This window comes from Parasteatoda tepidariorum, chromosome 11 (genome assembly GCF_982258835.1).
Source record: "Parasteatoda tepidariorum strain Cologne lab strain chromosome 11, Ptep-v5.0, whole genome shotgun sequence".
NCBI classification, from domain to species: domain Eukaryota; kingdom Metazoa; phylum Arthropoda; class Arachnida; order Araneae; family Theridiidae; genus Parasteatoda; species Parasteatoda tepidariorum.
In genome coordinates, this window is record NC_141765.1 from 92527424 (window position 1) to 92533690 (window position 6267).

General features: G+C 32.0%; 1 long non-coding RNA gene across 1 annotated transcript in view; it reads right to left on the reverse strand.

Moving 5' to 3' along the window:
- Window positions 1-6267, reverse strand: part of LOC147801891 (uncharacterized) — a 104248-nt gene that overhangs the window by 14215 nt on the left and 83766 nt on the right. The gene's annotated exons all lie outside the window — the stretch shown is intronic.

Consider the following 6267-nt stretch of genomic DNA (forward strand, 5'->3'; position numbering starts at 1 on the left):
TACGCAAGCGCAACCCTTTAATAATAAATTCCAGACAGTTTAAAGTAATAAATAATGTGTTGACATACAATTGTGTACTTATCTATTATTATATAAATGATTACATTGCTACTTAACATTTAGTGAAAATAAAAATTACCAATTGAAAAAATAAAGCTGGAAATTATATTTTTCCTCAGTTCACATACGAGACAATTATTACTTGAAAAACAATCTGCTTTAGCAAATTAAAACTACTGAGAATATACATTAATATTTCATTTCTTTTAATAAATACTGTTTTGTGATTTATAGCAAATATATCAGTAATGCTACTTTTTAATTTATATTGGAGAAAAAAAACTTTAACAATGGACCAAATCATTATGTTCATATTATAGTCTAATCTAACTACAGCCCTTTGAAACATATCAATAAGAGTGAAGTAGAAATATATAGTAACTCCTTAACATACAAAAATTGCTATTTTAGTTTGAAAAATTACATGACAATCAGCAACTGTTTAGATAATTGTTTTTTATTTGATAAGAATTTTGCCTTTTATAGCATAAATAACAGCAATTATAAATAAAATTTTGATGATGAAAAAAAATTAAATTAAATCCCTTTTTAAGTGATTGCTTTTGTTTGCAATATCTTTGCAATATCTTTTGTTTGCAATATTGCTTTTGTTTGCTATATTTAGTCGTTAGTCCATCTTCAAAGATCTTGTGACAAATCCTATTCTTTCTTCTTTGCAAGCACAGAATGTAAGTTTCGAATATATTCCCTTCCAGTTTCTCTGATGTTGTAACACTTACATATACTAATAATCGTCGTTAGAAAAACAGTCACCTTTATAGTAAGAAATTAAAAAAAATAATTTACTTCTTACAGGAATCGCGATAGTTGATCTTAATATTGCGTGAATATGAATAACAATTATGGATTTTGAAATCACATAAATATGAAACTAGATATACGATTTTGAAAATGAGGAAATACAAACTGGGATATAGAATTTTTAAAACGCGTAAATACAAATCACGATTCATAATTTTTAGATCGCGTAAATACGAATCATGATGAGTAATTTTTAGATTGCATAAATAAGAATTATGATGCATAATTTTTAGAATGCGTGAATGCGAATCCCAATGCCTTATTTTAAAATCACGTATAAATACGAAAATCAATGTTTGATATTATAAACCGCATGAGCAAATCAAGACATTAATTTTAAACTTGCGTGAATACGAATCGCTGTATAAGTTTTTAAAAAGGCGTAAATACGAATCACAATATCGGATTTTTAAATCTCGTAAATAAGAATCGCAACGTACGATATTGGCGATCGAAATGGGCTGCAGGTGGCGTAGAGCAGAACTCTCTTCCTATGGCAACACTTCACATGCTTTCACCATTAGCGTGTGGAAAGTCATAGAGGAAGAAAGTACGTTAGTTTCTCTCTCGATTTTCATATAGATTAAAATCTTTTAATTTGGAAAACTATATGGAACTGAAGACTACATTAAACATAGTTCTAAGGAAAAGTATCACGAAAATTTTAAAAAATATTTTTATTAAATAAAAAGGAAAAATATTAAGAAAAGGGAAAATAGCGTAGTACATTCCTATACAACTGAAAAGAGGAGGAGAGGGAAGGGAGAAGGGCTGAAAGCATGAAACCGGTCTCTCCCCAGATGGCGTATTCGAGTGTTGCGATCACCAATTCAAATCGCGTGAATAAGAATCACAACACGCAAATATGAAAAGCTATGTTTGATATTAAAATCGTGTGAATAAGAATCGAGATATTAGCAGATTCCAGGCTTGGGACCTTTAAAAGGCTTGTCAGAAGCAGCGTCGTTTGAACTACAAAAATCGGATCTATCTGGAGGGCGGGTAAAAAATTCGGAAAATCTTATCTGCTGCGAGTAAAAGGGGAGAAAATAGCTATAACTAAAAATGAGAAAGGATTGCTAGCTATGTAGTTTGAATTTTCTGTTTCTCTTTGAAAATAGGTGAATTTTCTGAAAAAGCTGAATACTTATAAGAAAAAGTGAAATTTTTAGAAAAATCTGAATTTTTGATAAAAAAAAAACTGAAATTCAAAGGATAAAGTGAAAAAAGTGGAAATCCGCTAAAAAAGCGGAAAAATCTCATCCCTGAATATCACAGCATAAAGTGTAAGGTTAGCCAAGTTTTGAGTGTTATCTCTTATTTAGCAATATTTGAGTAAAATAGCACAGTTTGCCATTGTTTGGGTTGTATCATAGCAAACTTAGTCTTCCGAATTCATTTGTTTTTTTTTTTTCGTTAAAAGATAACATTAAGAGAATGCATTATATTGCAAACACTACAAGTATAATACTGGATGGTGCGTTTTTCAAGCCTGCTTCTGTTTTTTTTCAATACAAATAAATATTAGAAATATGGTTCTTGTGCCAAAATTGCAAGTAAATGTTTAGGGTTTAAGAGCATTTGTTGTAAGCACTTCTGTTTGCTTTCTTTTTGCAATATTAGAGTGAAAAATTTATTAAATCTATATTTGTATTTATGTTGATAAAAAAATGAGCAAATAAAGAAGTCGAGTAATTTCTCAGAAATTTGAAGAAATGCATCAGTGCAACAATATTTTAATGTCATAAAAGAATTTTTTTCTCAAAGTAAAATAAATAAAATTTAACATTACATATTATCAATTGTAAAAAAGAACTCTCAGCAAGTTTGAAATTAAGCATTAGTTGAATCAGGAAACTCAAACGACAAGCTGCGATTTAAAAAAAATGCTGTAGACTAAACTCTTATTGCATACATTGGAGAAATAAAATAACGGAGATTTTATTAGCCACACTTTTTATGCTACAAGTGAAGTTTTGATAAATCATGCATAATCATGAAAGACAAATTCAAAATTGGAAATAATACAGTTAAACCCCGCTATAGTGAACCTTCATGGGACCGAAATTTCGGTTCACTATAACTGGGAGTTCACTATATCCGTTACGCAGGCAATTTCACTAATAGTTCCCAAACTCCTCCCTTTTATTACATTATATTCATATAAATGACTGAAAAATATTATGTAGTAGCAAAAAATGTGTTATTTTTCATCACTCTTCGTCTTGCGTACAAAAAAAATTTGTAATCTTTAGCTGATGAGCAATTCTCAACATCAGATATGGAAACACTTCCCGACTTTCAGATAATTTTTCCTGAATTTCTGTTATTCCGCGTTTTGAACCTGTCTAACCTGCTATTCGAGCACATAAAAGTAGTTTCTATAGATGGTTTTAAAAATCGGTTTATGTATTTATTTTGAAGTAGAAATTTCAAAATTATTTGCAAAGAAAATGGGGGGGGGGGGGAAATAAGTCGAAGACAGAAAAAAGTTCATTATATCCAACTTCCACACTTTTTTGGTTCACTATATCCACTAAAAATAACATTATATGTGTATAGCAAGACACGGGACCGAGCATTTCGCTCACTATATCCGGGAGTTCACTATAGCGGGGTTTGACTGTATAAGCACTTAAATTTTGCGAAGTAAAAAATATGTATATAAATCTTAATTTAAAGATCTTTTTAAACCATTATTTATAATAACTTAAACTATAAAAGGGTGCGTAGCCAAATTATTCAACAAAAAATAAGCATCTTTTAAGCACTTAAAAAAATATCATAATTAGGCAGGGTAGGAAAGTTTTCGACAATTAACGGTTTTATCTTGTTTTAACCATGTCAAAAAAAAAAAAAAAACCTTTTGCCATTATTTTTGACAATTGTCAAAAATCATGAAATTATGAATCATGTAAAACGAATGGCGTTTTCCTACGCTATGGACTGACAATACGCAGAAACAGATTGCGGTTGAATTAATTGTGAAAACATTGAATATAACGAACTGTCTTTTTGCATAATTTAAAGCAAAAATAAACATAGTAAAGGAAAATCTCATTTTGAAAACGGGAAAATTAAGCACTTAAAAACACCCAATGAATAAAGCACCTATAAGAGCTTTTAAAAAACGAAAATAAGCACCTTTAAGCACTTTTTAAAAACGTTACGCACCCTGTATAAACACTCAACATACTGCAGTACTGCTAATAGCACCATCAGTTGAAGAATAAGAGAAGTATTTTTGCCCTCCGCGGATATTTTATCGCCTAATTTGTTTTTTTAAATTTTTTTTCCAACAAATATGGAGAAATTTAAGACAGGTCAACAGGAGATAGTTGTCTTCTTCTTCCTTATCCCCAAAATTAGCAGGGCTAAACTATGTCCATGAAATTCATCACCCGGAGGAAGTCGGCCACCATAAGTGTGTTATTAAGAATGTCCAGACCAAGACAGTCTAGGATATGTTGCGGGGAAGCCTGCATGTTGTGGCACCTGGGGCAGATTTTAATACTACCCTCAAAAGAAAGGGACTTAAGGTGGCCGCTGATAAGCCTGGTAAGTGCATCTCCTGGACTGGTGCTCTGGTACCAGTGATGTTTGGGGGGTACGAGCCAGGAAGCGAGGTCTTTTTTCTTTTTTGATGCCAGCTCCATGAAGGTGAGGGAATTTAGACTTATCAGATTTTCTTTCGTCCCCTCCTTAGCCAGAGTGTCGACGATGTCATTGCCCAGAACCCCAACGTGAGAAGGGATCCATTGGAGGTGGACTTCACGCAATCGTGAGAGGATTTTAATTTTTTGTAGGATTGAAGCACCTGTTTTGTCTCTCACCTTCCTCCAATGCGTTAAGTATTGTATGGAGCTGAGGCTGTCAGAGAGGATCCAGATGCTATTTTGATCCTGTAGTGTTAGAAGAGAATCCAGGGCAGTATCAATAGCAATGAGTTCACTTCTAAACACCGAGCAGAAATCAGGATTCCTTTTGGAGATGTTGAGGGAGTAATTACTTGATTTGATGTAGACACCACTGCCAGATGATGATGTGTCCGTCTTGCTTCCGTCTGTGTACACCAGTATTGATTGTTTGGGGATGGTATTAATAACCTCTAAAGCAAGTTGCTTAAGCAATTCCGGGTGTTCCAGCTTCTTGTTAACTTGTGATGAAAGGTGTTGATGGAAATAAACACCAGGTAGTCCTTCAGTTGGGTCAATAAATTGTTTATTAAGGCAATCCTCGACATTTCCAGCAAGTACGTTGTTAACTACGGCCTGGCTAAGTGGGCTGTTCTTCTTTAGTCTTTGGTTGCTGCTCCACCTTTGTAGATAATCTGCTGTTCTGTTTTGGTGTCCAAGGCTAGAGAGGGAGACTTGGCAGGTATGTCATTGCAACTACTTAATTGCACATAACTCTGTATTGTACTCCCTATCATTCAAGCAATATTGTTTGAGTACAAAAAAATATTGCAAATTGCAGCAACTAAATTATGGACAAAACCACACTCTTATAAAGAGTTGTGAAATTAACTGAATTGAAATGGTTTTTATGTCAAAAAAAATATGAGTACTTTTAAATATACTAAGTTAAAAATACTTAAATTTTTCAAATTACATCATGTGATAACACAATTAGTTCTTTTTTTTTAAATTTTAATGTATATGATTAAGACTACCTTAAAGGTGGAACAGGGATCAGTTCTTTGCAAAATATCAGATTGCATCATTTGCTTTTATTTTTAACAATTTCTCATTCTGAAATTATACTTTTATTCAATTCCTTCAAATTTTTGTTCTAAGCATTGGTTATGAGTAGACATTTTCGTTGAAAAAACATATACACTACTAAAACCTATAAGTCAAAGCATAAATAAAGTCAATAATGTGAATACCACGCATTTTATCACCACAATAAAGCACCACCAACACTTCACAAAAAGAATAAAATTTTCAAACAAGAAAAATATTATTAATTTATTGAAACCTTTGAAAGGAAACTTACAAAGGTAATATATGCGTACAGAAGACTTATTTCCACATGATCATGCAATATGCACTTCTAATTCTCAATTATGAAAAGCAACCCATTTTTTAAATATAAGGTTACACTTACGACCACCTGTGAAAAAAAAGGTTGTCCTGTCATTCTTTCTACATTAATAGAAAATTTAGGGTGTTTCATATTTATTGAGCAGTAACATGAAACAAAATAATGATTTGAATCATTTCCTCCAGCCTTAAGCTATTCATTGACTTATTGTCAATAAAAAACCGCTTTGTTTTTAAAGCGCAAAACTGTCTTGTTTTCAAAGTGATTTTCTAGGCATTTAATCAACAAAATTTTGATCACTATACTGAAATGAACAGTTCAATTCGACGTTCTAATGGA